Source organism: Myripristis murdjan, chromosome 5 (genome assembly GCF_902150065.1).
Source record: "Myripristis murdjan chromosome 5, fMyrMur1.1, whole genome shotgun sequence".
NCBI classification, from domain to species: domain Eukaryota; kingdom Metazoa; phylum Chordata; class Actinopteri; order Holocentriformes; family Holocentridae; genus Myripristis; species Myripristis murdjan.
This window is the reverse complement of record NC_043984.1, coordinates 10,407,567-10,426,081: the sequence shown is the minus strand read 5'-3', so window position 1 is coordinate 10,426,081 and position 18,515 is coordinate 10,407,567. Positions and strand designations below refer to the sequence as shown.

Sequence of the window (18,515 nt, the reverse complement as noted above, 5' to 3'; positions counted from 1 at the left end):
AGCATCAGAAACCCAGGACCGCTGACTTACTGACAAGAAGTTGGGTAAAAACTCAAAATAACCTGTCAGCTTCATGCTGGTGTCAGACAACTGGATATACTGAGGGAAATGATTGATTGCTTCTTTCTGTCAATCAAGATTCAGGAATAAATCGATGATTTTACAAAACTGTGCTAGGGCAGGTAAATATAATCTTTCTCAATCAATTCTGGGGGATTCCAACAGCATGAAACACAGGCTATGTTGGTGAAGAAATTAAAACCAATCCCAGCGCCAGGATCAACTGGAGATATTAAAGTTAGGCTAATTTCAATAAGTCTGCAAAGCCAAGCCAAAGAGTTTGTTGACTGATACAAGCAGGGACAACTACACTACAACAGTGCTCATGGAGCCTAATGTGACCCTGAAACCGATTGCATCATAGGCTTTAGCCAACACAAACCAGTCACACTGTGAAAGGCTGGCAACAAGAACTCTTAAAAAAACAAAACAAAAAAAAAAAAATCAAGAATGAATGCAGTACACTTAATAACACCACACTGTACAATGGAGATAGACTTGCTACAAAAAAGATTCATTTATAATACAAGGGCAACAGAAGAAAACATTCAGTAACTACTGGATTTGCTCACTGTCACCTGATAAAAATAACATTGTTATTGCTGTTTTCAAACCTTTTCTATATGATTATGATTATGGTTATATTCATGTATTGTAAATTTATCTGAAAAAAAAAATCTGAAAACTACATTCTCAAAATAATATCATATTATCATGACATACTGGCTATATTGAGCTCACAATTTCCACAGTCCACATTCAATTGGGTCTTTTCACCAAAATGATTTGGTCACTGCATCACTTCTAAGCACCGAGTCACTCAGTGAGCAAGTACCCAAACTAAACTGTAAACTCAGCCTCAATGAAATGGGCCAATGTTGTCTCACTCACTGAATGGTACTGATTCTGTGAAGGAGGCTGACTCAAAACAGAGCAACTCAGCTAGCTTACCTTTAAGTTTGGTCAGCAAACCACTGCCTCCTGCTTACACTAAACTTCAAGTTATGCATAAATAATCCTCTTCATGAATTGAGTAGTATCTTGTATTCGTTTACAAAAAAACACTACTTGCCAGTTCAAATCACGCATCTGTGAACTGAGTTGAAAATGAAACTTGACTGGATGTTTGGGTGCGCTTGTTGTTAGCTCCAGAATGCACCAGTGCACTGTGGGGATAATGATTCTTAAGCTCAATGGCAGCCATGGCATCACCAACTGAGTTAAGTCAATTTAATTGCTTTTAAGGCCTAATATTTATAAGATTGAATTTAAGATATTTCAAAACTTTTTAAGGACCTGCATAAACCTTGTCCAGTAGCAAAAGGATAACCAGACCAGCGTATCTAAAATGTAACAAACCGCTTGACTTGACTTTTTGTACTGGCTAAAAACTGATGCAAGACCTACTAAAGGCTGAATTATGCTTCCGCGTAGGAAGAGTGTACGGAGGTTGTGTGAAGCTTACGGGGGTTGTGCGACCGCCGCAGAGCCTTGCCGCGCGCCTCCCAAAAATTGTAACTACGTGGACCCTACGCAGCCCCACAAGAGCTGTGATTGGTCCGCCGAAGTACACTATTTCCGGCATTTCGTTGCAACCGGCATCACATTCCTGTTGTTGTGCCGTCAGCGGCGTTTTTTTTTTTTTTTTTTTTTAAAAACTGTTGTGTTTCGACTCGTCGGTTGTGTTTGAAAACTTTGGAGAGTGCCCGCACCTATACGACTCGTCCACTCGCCACAAAAGAGCAGCGACCATACGTCACAGGGTCTACGTTGGTGGGAGGAGAATTGCTCTGTGTGTTTGCAGAGGTATGTTGGACACACACGCGCTGCATAGGAAATGCGTGCTTCGCACAACCCCCGTACGCTCTTCCAACGCTGAAGCATAATTCAGCCTTAAGACTTCACAAAACTCATCTGGATGACAACAGAGGGGCTCAATACGGCATCAGACAGGCAATCAGGAAAGAAACTCTGACCTCAATTCAGTCAATTAAGAGCAATCACTCACTGAGAGAAATCTTGCTACTTCCAACAGGTTAACTTGCTTATACCAACTACACCAGACAATTCTTCCATCAACAAACTAACAGTCTTCTCACTCCTCTCCTGGACACGCTCCCAAATGCAGACCACTAAGCAACACTATTAGCTTATCGTTGTAGCTTCACTACAACTAAACCCATAATAAGCTAAGTACGACCACTGTACATCTGATTGGCTGTTTAGCCATTTGTGGCAGATGCTGATACTATTCAGAGAACAAATAAACCCTGCTTACCCACTGACTAATAACTGTTTCTGGCCAGAGATGGGAGACACACAATATGTGTCCCAGAAAACTGAAATAAAGAGCTTCCTGTAGACAACAAGTGTCAACTGGAATGGAAACATTCAACTGGAAGCTACCACATTTGATTCTTTAATAAACCATGGTGTGATATACTGAAATTCATAATTGACACATTTTTTTCAACAATATTTGGATGTAGAGGAAAGTATGTGGTTGCTGTTATGAGCCACTTGGGATAGAGTTATGTCTGTGATGTACACACAGAAAAATAAAAGTGAAAAAAACAAACCGAAAATGTTTTTTCCGAGTGATGCCATAAGAGAACCTTTTGTGGTTTCACAAAGAACCTTTCAAAACATGGTTCTTTAAAGAAATATTTTTCTGAATAGTTTAAAGGTGTGTAAAAGAGCCATAAAAACAGTTCTATAAGAGAGATGAGAAATTGTTCTTTAAAGCAAACTGTCACTTCTTAAGTAAAAATAAGGAACCTTTCAGAACACAGTTTTCTTAAAGAACCATTTCTTAAATGGTTCTTGTTTCTTAAAAGGTTTTTATTAGTAGTCCAATTTATTTGAATGCCATGATTTACTCCATGTTTTTTGTAAACAGAATGTTTGCACTTGAGCAGTGGTTTCAAACCATGTGCCATGGAGAACCAAGTCTGCAGGTTTTCATTCCGACCAAAAACTCACATCTCACCCTCAAACAGAGGGGAGGAACCAATCAGTGTAATAAACTGGTGTAGTTTTTTGGTTGGAGTGAAAACCTGTAGCCTCTTGGCCCTCCATGGCACATGGTTCGACACTGCTGCACTAAAGGTTATTAAAAAGTCCATGTGATCTGCTAGATGGTGATACCATTTTCCAGAGAACTGCCAGACTTTTGATATGTTTAGATCCTACAGTCTGAACATAACCTCTTCCAGACCAGGTTAGGTGTGCAGCCTAAGTTACCATAGCGATGTAGCCTGCTTAAAAGTGAGCTGCAGTCATGAGACCAAAATGCCAGGGTTAAGCCCAAAGTTAGCTTGCTAACCCACTAATCTTGATTTGTGAGACAGGCAATGGTATGGTGGCAGTTTACTCAGAAAAGTACAGTGACTATAATTTTACATGTATTTAATGAATAAAACTTTTTTTTTTTTTTAAATTTGAGACTGCATTTAGAACAATGCATAACATATTTGGATAACAATGTTTTGTTGCAGTAATCATGTTCAGTGAATGGGGGGGGGGGGGGGGGGGGGGGTTTAAAATGTGAAATAACGACAACTTAAAACTGAATGTTTTTATAAATAAATACTTTACTTAAATCTCAAGATGTCACTGTATTCCTATCTAATGGCACAGTGTGCAGCCTGGCTGACAGCACTTTATCTTTCTTGTTTTTTTGAAAAAGAGTTCTAAGGTTAATCAATCCATGTTGGGTCCCAGCCGGATTCCCTGTGCTTACTTTTTTCTTCCCTCTCTCTCCTCCGTCACTATCTTCTTCCCAGCTGCCCTCTCCTGCCTCACCATGCTCACCTGCAGAGCAGGAAGACGCAGCCTCCTGCTGTGCATCTCCACTCAACTCCTCCACTATTTCTGCCTGTGTACTTGTCTAATTTAAATGGGAACAAGTGTTAGATTCTCTCACATCACCAATATCACACAGGTAACGTTCAGAATATTTAAATATTACACTTGCCACGGTACACATCAGTATCATTTCTATTCCTCAGAACTTGAGCGCATAACATCATGATAAATCAAGAACAATGAGCCTCCTTTATCTAACATTACCTGACTCTCTTCCTCGGGAACCTGAATGAGTCATTACAAAAAATTACCTGACATTAAGCTATGTCGTGCCGTTTTTCAAAACGTACGTGAAACGTAACACGTTAAGGCCAAACTGTGCATCCTTAACGTTAAACGTTACTGTCGGTAACAATGCAATGTTAACATTAACAATAACATTAGGGTTGTTTTCACAGGCTTTAACAAAAAATGGATTAAACCTAATCTCGCTTAGGTACCTTTCTCTCACCCTTTCCTCTCCCTCTGCGAGCGTGCAGCAGTAGAATCAAACAGGCAGGTGATGACTCCGGTGTTCATTTCTCAAAATAACGTTAATTGCAGCATAGTGTAACATTTCGTTGCAGCTTTTAATTTGCCGTGGCAGTGCGCCACAATCAATTACATGTAGCGGAAACCCTGAAGATGATGGATAAATACATATTTCATTTTCCTATGACTTTAAAAGATTTCAGCTTATCTCTTACATAGTAGGACTTCATGTTAATTAAAAAAGGGAAAGAAAATCATGGGCAGTTATGTGAAAGGATGAAACAGACAGATGATTGTACCTTTAGCCCAGTGACATCTGCTCATGCATAGTAAACTATCTATTGGGTGAAGAAAGCTGGGCTGAAATTCAAACAGCTCAATATCAAAAGAGGTTACTCAATTCTTTTCCACTGAAACTCAAGCAAACAAATATAGTAGTGTTCAAAACCATGTTGTTGTTTCCAAGGTCACATCGCTTTTTTGAATTAGTGGAAAGCTTCATTATTTGCCCTGCTGACAGATGGGGCCTGAGGACAGCCATGCTGGTCTGTCCATCTGTCCAAACGTCCATTCATATGTCCAGTAATGCACTCCAAGACAACATATCTCAAAATTTGTTGGGCACTGCCATGAAATTGGGTGAGCATGGTTATGCTCCTGGGAGGATGAACCCTGTCAATTAGGGTGACCCCATATCCCTATCCTCTAGCACCCACATAAGACAACCTCTCTTCTCTTATCTTTTTGGTAGATTACCATGAAATTTGAGTGCCATATGTATGCTACCCAGAGGTTGAACCCTGTCAATTATAGAGGCCCTTAAACTGTTCCACTAGCACCGACCATTGGCCAATATGACAAATTTGATGTTTCAAAATTTACTGGGAAGATTCGACTGAAATTCACTGAGCAGTCAGTGCACCTTGTTTATTAGGCTATAGTGTCTCCATGGCCTTTACTCTAGAACCACCCTCAAGCAAACACGTCAACTTGTAGACAAAACAGCACAAAATCTAATCTCTTCTGACATCCTTTCCACTGAAAACTTGAGTCAAACCTTTTATTATTTTCTCTGCTAATTCTGATCTGCTTAAACTATCACATTTTGTGGATAACTAGGTACTCTGTGTGGATAATATAGCTGAGAGAACGTGTGTGATGACTGTACGGAGATGAGGTGCACTGTTCGATGTCATGTAGAGTATTGAGAGCTATAGGGTATTTGCTTGTTTTGCAAGTTTGAGTGACATCACTCTCTCTGAGAAGTAAAATCTAGGGTGTACTCTTAAAGCAACGCCAAGAGTTTTCATGATGGCTTTAATGTTCTGAAGCAATCCCTGAATTGTGAGCCTTTTCTGGCGCTTTGCCAGAATCACATAGCTTCTGACCGAGACCATTTTTCACCAAAAAAGAGTAAAAATAACAACTGCAAAATGACTAATAAATGACAATATTCACCACCAAATTATTTTTGTCCTGTTCTGATTTAAATGTTATTTGTCAATCTTCGCATGAACAGTACATTGAATCTGAATAAGTCCAATTTAATTGGCTGTAGGTAATTAATTACCTGTAAGTAATATTAACAGTACAGAGCACTTTGTTGAGACCGACATATGATGTTTATACATAAACCACAACTACCAGACAAATTCTGAGTTTGAGCATGAGTTTGCTTAATCCTGATAAAGACGAAATGTACTAGCACACTGCACACTCTTCATGATTAATCATATATTTAAATTTTTTTTAAATTACTTGTTTGCTTACCCTTTCATTGTTGTCCAGTGTATTTTGAAACAATTGGTATCAATTAGTTCCCCATGAATATCGAATGGCATTTTTGCCTGAAATGCCTATCCCTTCTACGTGCCTGACATATTTAGAGTAGGGCACTAACCTAAAAGTCGACCCGCCGACATGTCGATGTCGACGCCCACCAGGGGCCATTGAAAAGTCAAAGTGAAAAAACTGTGCGTGTGTGTGTGTGTGTTTGCCTACCCTGATAGTGTAATCTACACAAAAAGTGTCTAAAGTAAGAGGCGGTATTTGCTGCAGTGGAGTGCCAACAGGTGTCCAGTCTGCCGTAAAGTCAACAGAAGAAGAAGAAGCTGCAGTGGACGGAAACATGTCACACGACAACAATAGGCATGACGGCTAGAGAGGATACAGCAGGTGCCACGCCTGATAAAACAGATAAGACACCAGAACCTGATCATTTTGACAGCGAGTGTGTTTTGATTTCCCTGTTTCATGTTACATGAACAATGAAAATGCCCTAACTGTGTGTTGTTAAAGATAAGGAGAGCTTAAAATACAAGTTGCTCAACTTGGACAGAAGTGTCTGTGTGGTCTCTTCTCCCCCCCAGGCTCCCGGTGTTGATGGGTCTAAGTAACGTCAACGTCATTGATTGATGGGTCGACGTGAAAAAATCTGGCGTCGTTAATGCCCTAATTTAGAGTTACCATAACTAGGGGTGGGGCTTGAACACGTGTAAACATGGACACAGTTACCCAATCATAAACGTTTAGAAAAAAACACTAACAACATCATTTCATCACGTGACTTTAAATTCAGTCACAAGCGCAACGGCATCCACCAAAAACAGAAGCACTGTTCGGCAGTTGTTTGAAAGAAACATAAGTGGAAACACTGTCAAGTGTACACTGTGTCACACTGAATTAGCCCTTTAAGGGTAGCAGCACAGGCTCAATGGCAAAAACCACCTGCAGTGGAAACACCCGAACAGCCTGGGACAGAGTCCGGCGTCAGTGCGGGTATGAGTGAAGGACAACAACTGCAAGCTAGCAAATGTGACAAGCCACGAAGCGAAGCAATTAACAACTTAACTGCGGAAATGGTCGCCCCTCGACATGCAGCCTGTTGTCAATTGTTGAGGACGACGGATTTTATGTGTACACATGTACACGCAATTATACGGCGCGTGTACACGTTTAGAATTTTTTGTACACGTTCCCACCCCTAATGGCAACAACACAGTACAAAAGAATGTCATACTCTCATTTCTTGGAGTTGCAAATAGTGCATGCATACAAGCCACAGTGAGTGAAAAAATTTTCTGTGGGACTAATGTCTTGTGGAAGAACTTTATGACTCAAAGTTGTTTACAGCTTGAACGTGTCTCTACACATGGAAACCGAATGATAATACATACTCCAGAACATTAGATATAGACAATACCCACTCCAAGAGGATATGGACTGTTTGTTTGTTGCGACCTGCTGCCTCGGGTGTTTCAAAGATGTCACTGGTTCAAGTTTCAGTATGTTTATAATACTGCAAGCGTTCACTAACAACATAATAAATACAGATGTTGATTTTATAAAACAGCTTATCAAGCGTTCTATAAATATTTTTTGGATCAGCAATACATAAGGCGATTTCTGATCAACCTCTACCCGTCTTTGAACCTTAAATCGTCCTCTTCTGGTTTTAAGCTATGCCATGTCTGTTGTGAGAACAAATACAGGTTTATATGTTTGTCACACAAAACACATAAAAAAGACAGTAGTGCTATTTATGCTTTGTCTTAGCTCCTGCGGTGAATCCCTGTGGTCTCAGAACTGGCTGCTCGTCAATGGTCTCTCAGAGAAGAGGGAAGAGGGAGCGCACTTGGCATCAAAGACATCCTGAGCCACAGCAAAACATACTTCATCTATCCACAACAGAATACAATATCTTTCTTTCCACGATGCCTTATTATCCACTCAGACCAATAATACATTTTGGAGCTTTTGCCGTGGTCGTTTGACTGGTACAGAGTAAAATTATTATTCATGTTTGTTGTGGTAACAAGTCAGCAGAGTCAAAGTATGTCACACCTGCTTGAGAACTGTGCAGAGCAAAAAGCAAAAATTACTAAAAGAACTGAACATTAGCATCTGTGTCCACAAGGTTTGCACAACATTAGCAAGATTGTGCTTCTATTAGTTCCTCCAGTCAACATCTGCAAACCTTGCTAGTCAGCATAATCAAACAGACCATGTATTTTTAACCCCGTAAATGCTACTAACTGCCATAGTTTAGACTTTATCACAGAAGAAAAGTGTTTGTTACCTTGAAATGGCTAACAATGTGACCATACTGGTATGCTGACATGAAAGTTAAAGCCCATTCTACACCATTCAAGTTCTGACTTAGTAAAACTGCTGCATTCTACAATCCCCCAAAAGCTCCACCCACCTGCACACATTAAGATAAGATAAGATATTCCTTTATTAGTTCCCACAGTGGGGAAATTTCAAGCATTACAGCAGCAAAGGGATAGCAAAATATGAAGCATAATTTACATTATAAACAGTATAAACAGATAAGAAATAGCAAGTTCACTAGTTTGATAGAGCGCCCTTAAAATAATAGTGAAATCGCACACTGACTTCAGTCCTGGTTCTGTTGGTCAATCGCGCAATCCTTTTTCAACTGCCCCAAGACAGCAATGCACCTAGCCACACCTCTTTTAACACCAACCATGGGTGCACAGATGGCCACAAGTGCATTTGCTATTTACATGACATGGGCACTGGACAGGGAAATGGCAACTGTGCGGAGGGAAAGTAGCCGGCCAGTTGTAAGAGAGGGCCCTAATGGTATATGGTACATGCTCTTACAGGTGAACCACTGAGGCGCCCTGTAAACCAGAGATGGGCTTGCATTTGCCTTCAAGGGCAAAGAGTCTTCAGGTTTTCATTCTGGCCAGCAGGTGATTTCACTGATTAACAAACATTCAGGCAGACTGGAGGAACTAGCATGTCTTTACGAACATCCTTGTGATGAGGGCTGTTTACCCTGCATGTTTATCAGCAAACTTAAGTCATCTGATTACAAAGCTAGCCGCTGATTGTTGATCTGTGGATGGATTTTTCAAAGATTTGCCACACAGAGATTTTTGACAGTTGCAGTAGTTTATTAAAAGAAATGAAAATTATGACCTCCATTGCTACTATTCAGACTCCATACATGGCCTACAACACAATTGTGAATCGCCATGTTCTTGCACACTTTGTGCACCACCTGAGACACGTGTTCACATTGTTTTGCTGTTTTGTTTATGCAGTCTGTTTGGTGCTAGCTGCTTTTGTTTGGTAGGGCCTCTGAAGATAACACTTGTTATGCAATTGCTCTCCAGTCAATGCTCGTCTTATCAAGATCAACAGCCTTGCTGGCTCCTAAAAGTTCCTGAAAATCAAGTTTTAATATCATCTTACAAGTACGGCCCAATTCAGATTCTAGGATCTTTACCTGGAACCACATTGTTGTCATTGGACACACTTCCAAAACCCCTGAAACAGGTTTCTTACAGTCAAAAAAGGGCCATAAGATGTGGTGGGCTTAGGCCTAGCGCAGTCTGAAGATGACCCAGAGGGAAGTCCTCAGTGCTTTTGAGAGCATTGCCCTTTCTTGTACTATGGTATTTGGACTACTTTACTGCTTGAACCTAAGCTATCCCCAATGCCTCAAATGCACTTTTGAAGGCCAGCAGAGGTTCTTTCTCAATATGGATCTGCAGAGGTTGTGAACAAAAGAACAACTACTGAAAAATAACCTGCTGGAATGAGTGATTGTTAACAAGACTGACAGACCCAATGACCGAAACTGATTTTTGTTATTTCTGCTGGACTGTTTCAGCTGGAATGATAAAACCTCTGAAAAAGGCTCCTCTCTTGCTCTCAAAACCAATGGGAGACCAAAAGGAAACATGACAAGAGACAGGAGTAGCCTAATACCTTCAAAAAACTATAAAGTATTGTTTTAGGTTTTTGTTGTTCATGTAAATTAATCTTTCAATGTTTTTAACACATTTGCTGTGGAGTTGTTTCTGCAAGATGCAGACACTTCCAGCAGTTGAATGAAATTAGTTAGAGAAAAGTCATCATCAATCAGTTCGTACAACAAGGCTGATATTGTAAAACTAACCAATTCTATTCGGTTTACAAGGTTGTTCAAATAATGCTCATCAATCCTAGCAAAATGAAAGCATTTTGATTCGATGAGGGTCCCATAAATAAAGTCATGTGTGGTGCCAATGACACAATCAATACAGACTTACTAAACTCAATTTGATGAAACTGAGGAAATGTTCAGAATTCAAAATCACTCCAGTGCTAATTTTCTGATCTATTACAATCACATTATCAGTGTGATTTTTTTTTTTTTTTTTGTTAAAATCCATCTCGGTGTGACTCAAACAACCAATCACCTCAAAGAAGTGTCACTAACTCCAATCACTTCTTGTACACAAATGTGTATTTCTGCTGTGCATACTCACTTCCCCTCCCAAAAGAACTCTAGACAATCTTAGCTGCAGTAATTTAGCTTGGTTTACTGGACATAGAGGAGAGGCAGCTCATTAGATCCTACTTCCCTACTGCATCAGCAATGATGTGAAACCAACTTCATCTCATCAGCATCAGCAGGTCCACTACAGTCCAGCAGCTATAACCCTTTGCACAACATTTTACAAAAAAAAAAAAAAAAAAAAAAAAGTACAGAACTGGGGTAAGGCAGTTGTTTCACAATATACAGTAAACTTTACTGATTTAAGGAGGGTTAACTCAGCAGCTTTTGCAGGTCTTTTAGCGGGTTATTCTAGGAATGCCCAGCGAATATCGAACATCAAAGCAACTTCACCCCGGACCTCCAGTCCCATCTCTGACTTCATTATCAACAATGCTCTGAGAGCATAGGTCTTTTGAAACAAAACAGGCAACAGACAGTTATTTTCTTCACACATCCAGAGTTGGCTGGCCATACTCTGTCTGCACTGTGGGTGTGGTGGCAGATCTGTCTGTAAGGTATTTAACGTGTAGAGAACACTGACACTATAAAGTGACTGAAAAAATGAATCAATAGATTATTGGAATTTGGGAATCAAATCAGAATATTACAAGATAAGAATTCTTAGATAATAGGATTCTTTCTTTGATCGGTTTTTCCTCCTACCTCTATTAACTACCCTACCTGCCTCTTTAAAACTGTCACTTATACTGAAAAAGAAGTCTATTATAGGATGAAGCTGCAGGTTTAAGCTCTGTCACAGATCAGTTTTTGACATGAAAGTGGTGTTCAATCTCTTTCCAATTAACAGTATTGGTTAATGTTGGCTAAGGTAATGGTTATGGGTGTAAACGATCCATCAGTCCAAATACTGGTATATCAATCTAATAATCAATGATCCAATATAATTGATACTAAGTGAAAATACCCATCCATATTGTCATCTTAGAGATACATCTGTATTGTGAAACCTGCATGTCTGTGTCAACCATGTCTGTCCAAGCACACCACCTTCCTAAAGTTCAAACAGAGGGAGTCAACTGATTAATTACATGCCATATGCAAACAATGCCAGTATGTGATAAAATACTCAGGAACATGACAAACCAGACCAAGCTCCTAAAGCAGAAGCACAACATTTTAGCGAACTGATTTTGTTAAATGGGTGTATTGTATCGTCTCATCATCTATTGTGATGAAACTTGTGACTTACACCCCTAGTAGCTAATGGTTACCTCAGGTAAGTAAAACTGAAACAGCCCTCAGACAATGAAAATGCCTTTCATTTGCATAAAAATCAGAGCTGGGTTCAGCCCTCACAGGTAATTTCACATGGGAATTTTAAGTTTGTACCCATTAGTCACACACATCACGGTAGGTGTTCCACTGAATGAACTCCGGTAAGTAAAGGAAGGGAGGGAGGTTTTACTCATACATTAATTCATTCATAGGGTCAGAGGTCAGTGTTGGGTAAACCAAATCAATTTACCAATAGTGCAGAGTAAGTTATTAGGGCTGGGCAATATGGACAAATCAAATATCACACTATCACTACAGTATTTGACTACAGCCAGCCGCAAAATATTGTCATGATTATGATTGTTGTTATGTTAGTTTTAGTGTCTTTACAGTCTTACGGCATTTCCTCTCATGTGTGCCAGGCAGCCTCTCCCAGCTTAACTGCTACACACACCTGTCTACATGTGCAATCCATGTATAGATTATACACTGATCCGAACCAATCTCTCTCTGGTGCTTATTATGTTCTGTCAGAGAGCAATGTGCTCTATCCTATGAAAACTAAAGTGAATCTTAAAAAGCTACAATTTGACAAACTGACAGCTGTTAGAAATGGTATTTGGGGGGGCACCCTGGCGGCTTACCTGGTAGAGCACGTACCATGTATCAAAGTTAAGTCCTCAGTGCAGTGAGCTGGGTTTCAATCCGGCCCAGGCCTTTTGCTGCATGTCATCCCTCTCTCCCTTGTATTCCTGTCCCTCTCTACTGTCACACTAAAATCAAGCAGAAATGCTAAAAATCTTTAAAAAATAAACATAACATTCAAACAATTAACATGAGTGGCCATTGTCAGTGCAATGGCATATTCCCCTAGTAACAATTAGTTTCCACAAGACACATTGCTGCTGCTGTTACTGTATGTAAGAACAATTAATTTACAACCCCCCACCCCTAACTACAGTTACAGTTACATTACAATATCAAACTGACTATGTGGAGACGATGACTATTGGTGCTTCATAAGATTGTTATACACAAGTGATTTTGATTGTATGGGACTTTTGATAGCAGGTAGGTACCTCACTCATTTTTTTTATCCTACGGTTGCCATGTTCACACCAATCACAGGTGGAAAAAATCTTGATGTGTTGTGTTTTTGGGCGATTTCACCCACTGCAAGTCAACAGCCCACAGATCTAACACTGGGGAGAAACACAACACTGTAAAAAATGTCAGTGCCTGACATTTCAGCACAGTAAAAAATGACGAGTAAGTCAAAGGACAGCAGACTACAAAAAAAGAAATTTCCTGATTCACTTATGGGGGGGTCGATTCACTTAGGTATCTTGATTCTTTTTTTTAATCATTTTTTTTTTCAATTGTTTTTTTATGACTGAATTAATACATTAATAAATTAATGATATGGTATCATATGAAACTAGACAACCTAAGGAATTTGCTGGTACCAAGCATGTCATGCTAGGTTGTTGGCAAGTGGGCTAAATATTGCTGCAAAGTTAGGCTAAATTTTGGGCATTTTTAAAGGGGTTCCTTGAACTCTGACCTCAAGATATCTAAATGAAAATGGGTTCTCTGGGCACCCACGGTGCTCCCCTTTGCAGACATGCCCACCTTATGTTCATCGCATGCAGTTTGGGGCAGAAACCATGCCGGCTTTTCCATGCAGCACAGTTGTGTTGTTGAGTATGTTTACATGCACACCACATTCCAGTATTATTCGGAATATTCGCAATATTCTGGCTGCGCAAGAGACAAAGACTGTGTTTACATGGTCTTTAGTATCCCGGTTTTGATCGGGTTTTTTAAGTATCCCGTTTTTGTGTTTGTGCATGTAAACACCATATCCCGAATTCAGAAACTGGGTTATGACCTTATCCCGGTTTCAAGAAACCCGGTTTTGCTACCTGGAGTACTCCGATACAAGCCGGGATATTGGAGCATGTATACACCTTATCCCGGTTTCTGACGGCTGCCCACCGTGTGCGCAGGTGCCAGAGTGACGCACCAGATAAACAAGCAACATGGCGGCAACGAGAGCTTCCCATTTTTGGAGTGATGAAGAGACTGAAATTTGCCTGAAAATAATGAAAGAACTCAACATAACTACTGGCGCTTTTCTGCTAGCACCTACTCGGCTCCACTTGGCTTGCCGCGGTTTCGGTCATACCGAGTAGAGCCGAGTCGAGCTGAGTAGGTGCTAGCAGAAAAGCGCCATACGTGTTTAGATAGCAGAAGACACAGAAATGCCGACCTGTTGTGGACAAGCTACGTGACGCTGGTTTTCCACCTCGCACCGCTGAACAACTTAGGTCGCGGTGGAAAATACTGAAGAAGCACTACTAATAATATAATAAATACATCACACTTCCCACTAGTGCTGGGCGATATGACCAAAAATTCATATCACGGTATAAACTGCATCCCTCACGGTAACGGTATATATCACGGTATAAATGTTGCAGTGTAAAACTAATCATGGAAGTGTTTCTAAATGTTTTTTTTAGACCCTTTGCAAAGCTAAATTGTTTTAAAAACAATAGCAACAACAACAAAAAAAGTAAAGATATAATGTAATTTTTTGAGCATTTATTGTGCAAAAGAACAAGAGAGGTACGGATTTAGAAGTACAAAAATTCTCACAAAAATAAAGTGAATACTGTAAACAGTTCTCTTGTGCAAAAAGTGTCACAGAACATTTGGTTTAATATTTAAAATTAGCTGCAAACGTAAACACTGAACTTTGGTTCCTCTAGTCCAAAGTGCAAAATTTTGGAGTAGAGGATTTTGGGGGTTTACGACGGATCTTTTGTAGCACAGAGGAGATATGTTGCTCAAACACTCGGTATGTAGTATTATGAGTTGTAGAACATAATAAATTATCTTGAAGGAGTAGATGTTTACCAGTAAGCTTGACATCAATAATTTAACAATTGTTAAATTATATTGTTTTAAAAATGTAAACTACTTATCAAACAGACCTAACAATTCAACTACCAATGAATGAGCAGTAGTATGCATGTGATAACACAGATTGAAAATGAAAAATAAGCCGAAGTGATACCGATTCTCTAAATAGAGTGGTGAAGTCCCGCCCCTTCCGGTGGGCCCCCATGGGACCTTTCAGAGCGAAAAAAATGAATGGTGTTCAATGGACAGAAAATAATTATTTTCTGGTCCCCCCGTCGTTATGCCATGGATTACACAAATGTTGTTTACAGGCTTAAATAACAAATTTTCATGTCAAGAGTTTGACCGTTTATTGCGCCATTGTTCACTTAAATGCTGTTGAGAAAACACAATTAGAAAGACTACATACTGTGTCGCGTATGTGACGTCACGTCATCGCCGTTTCCCTCCATCCAGATTCAAGTCAAGATGCCGGTGTGTTTTGTTCCCAATTGTCCGCGTCTCCAAGGGCCGACGGAGCGCCGGGCCGGGCGGGAGGGCGAGCGGACCCCGCCGTCGGGCGGAGAAACTCAGAACCTCAAAAACTCAGCGCGGAGCAGAGAAATCGCCATGTCTGTTGCAGGCTTCCAGTGCGGGTGGTGACGTATATCATTCGCACCGAGAGCAGCGAAGAGTTGTAGTTCACAAAGCTGGCTCACACAAAACCTAACATTATCAATATTCTTCGCGCTAAATTGTAATCTTCTTTGCGTGAAAAATTATCTTTAAATATCACAAACAACATATGTGAAATCCATGGCACAATTCAAACGGGACCAGAAAATAATTTTTATCTACCCATTGGATCGCATTCATAATTTTTTGCTTTTGAGGACCCATGTACCGGAAGTGGGTGGGCGGGACTTCACCACTCTATAGACAAGCTAAACCAGTGTGCTGCTGTTAGCCAGTGAAACTAGAGTGGAGTGGCACCTCTTCGCTTTGTTACACAATCTATGTCACTGCGCTGCTGTAGCCTGGAAAGTTTCTTTGCCTTTTGGCTCGTGCGGTGTCGGTGCAGTTGTTATTATGTCAAAAAAAAAAAAAAAAAACTCATCGGATCTGCACGATTCACACAAGTCACCCAAATCACCACGAAAAAAGCGAGTTGCGTCTGTTAAACCCGAACCACGTCCATATCACGGATGTGGCGCCGTTTTTTTGACCAGCTCCTCCTTCTCCGCCGTCACTGTGCTTGCGGCCATTTTCACACAGTGGCAGATGCGATGACGTCATCGACGATACCACGGTAGAGCACAAATCTCTACCGTGGCTCAATTTATATCACCGTGTATACCACGCAGCACTACTTCCCACTCAATCTATTGTAAATAAAAGACGTAACAGGATCCAGTGATCAGAAAATGTGTTACTGGTATTTATCACGTATACAGGGATATGAATAACCCGGTTTCTCTGTGTTCCATGTAAACATAATATCCCGGATATGTTCAAAGCCGGGATAAGCCTCAAAACCGGGATACTGAAGACCATGTAAACACAGTCAGTAATATAAACACGCACCGAACCCGATTAAGGTCATATTCCGGTTGGAGAGAATTCCGAATAAGACCCCTGGCATATGCCTGTTCCAACCGGAATATTGAGGCATGTAAACACCTTAGTCGGAAAATGCCCCATACTGGAATATTCAGTTACGTCTGCGCATGCTTGATTCACAATGAATCCTGGGGTGTCTTTGTTGCTATGGTTACTGCAAGCGGGGAAAACGACATGGCGAACAGCAGCAAGGGCCAGGAGACTGCAGTCTGCCTTCAGCTAATGAAAGACTTAAATATCATGGAGTATATCGATGGGAGAAAACACAGAAGAAGACTTCTTCATCAGAAGAAGAAGACTTCTTCTTCCAACAGTCTATCAGACATCGAATTTAATGAACCTTTGGAGAATGTTGTGGTTTTACACTGATATCCAGCATCTACAAAATGTAACGCACTGGTCCACCACAGCTCCACCAACAGGCAAAACACCACCAAGCTTTATGCACCAATGTCTCAGATGCCACACATCACATACACAACAAACACTTAAACCCAGGGCATCTTGCACTGCCTGTGAAAGTTGATGATTTGCTGGGTTTGTTTCTGGACGTTCTGAATGAGAAACATTTAAGTTGTTTGAACTTGAATGTGCCCATACAACACTTTAAAGATGGTCCTCAATCAGCCTAGAAGCAAGTGGGGATTTGGACCACCACTTTCTGTCGTCACTGTCTCATAATAGTGATTTCACTTCACATTGTTGAACAATTTGTCCATGTGGCTAAATAAGAGCCCACAATGAAGTTATGGACACGGAATAACTGAAGTTAAACGGTGTAAGTTATCAGCTCGTCAACTTGAAACTCTACTCACCTCGGAGAACTTACATTTTAATTTGTCTTACACGAAAGCAGTAATCATTTTCAGATTTAAACGCACATATAAAATAATTCCCCACCTTTACCTGTTAAATCCCCAGTGTTAAAAAGTTAAGACATCAATTTTGTTTCGTTTGCTGTCCCGTGGTGATTACAGACGCAAAGCTTCCCACACACAGTTCAAATGCTAGCGTTAGCAGGGAAAACTGTTAGCCTCAGCTAACATCAGTAACGCCGAAAAACACTGTGCCAGCTTCTGTAACAAGGTGACAGTTTTAGCTATAACAAATCGTATCGTTACCTTGGTGTGTTATCTACCCACTTCTGAAGAAAGCTCAGTCATCCGTTAACTGTTAGCCGCTTAGCAAGTAAGCCTTAGCCGACTCCCCTGTTGTTTTAAGTCCAAACTTAGGTACAGAGCTTGTTTTAAAGTGAGAGGTTTGTGCTCGCTTAATTTTACTTTAATGACAACAGTCTAAAGAAGAATAGGTGGAATTCGCACTTACCTTTGAAGGTAAAGCAACCGGTCCAAAACTACAGCTGGGACTGGCTAGTAAAGAGTAACGTTACTCGGGTTAGTCATATCCTCGCCGCCTGTAAGATTTGTTTTGCTCGATGTGCCAACTGCATACCAGACCGCCGTCTCCCACCAAGGCTCTGACCTGGCAGCTAAACCGATAGTAGGATGTTTTATTTCACAAACTGGCCCTTCGGAAGCGACCGCTTTAGCCTCTGCATCTGTACATGTCAACGATAATACAGGTTCACCGCCGCGGAGTGTCTTCTCAAACTTCACTTGTTTTCTCCTACTTTACTCTCGATCTGTCACGCAGGCTGCGTCGTGACATCATGAGACGCACGACGTAACGTAGCGTATCATAGACGTGCGCTTGAAGACAAAAATAAATAAATAAATCAATGAATAAAATAAAAATAAAATGAAATGAAACATGGTTCACACCGTGACTCTCGTTTCATTATTTTCACCTGATCAAGGCTTCTTCGGTTTATGATACAGTGTCTGTCACTCCCAGTCTGTCACCGGAGGAAATGACCTGACCATTACTCAGATTATCTCAGGCAACAACTTGCACATCAAACAACAAAAAGCTAAAAAGCCTAAAAAAAATTACAAAAATCCTAAAATCAATTTATGTGACATGTGCATGATGCTCAAAAAGTGACTTTAAAAAGCCACAAATGTCTCAGTCAGGGATTTTCACTGGTGAATTTATT

The 18,515-nt window shown here is 40.5% G+C and overlaps 1 protein-coding gene across 1 annotated transcript in view; it reads right to left on the bottom strand.

Annotated features, from left to right (window-relative positions):
* Nucleotides 1-18,078, bottom strand: part of LOC115359403 (peroxisome proliferator-activated receptor delta-like) — a 36,125-nt gene extending 18,047 nt beyond the window's left edge. The window contains exon 1 of the mRNA XM_030051879.1: nt 17,786-18,078. The gene's annotated coding sequence lies outside the window, so the exon portion shown is untranslated. The remainder of the gene's footprint in view (nt 1-17,785) is intronic.
* Nucleotides 18,079-18,515: the final 437 nt, after the last annotated feature.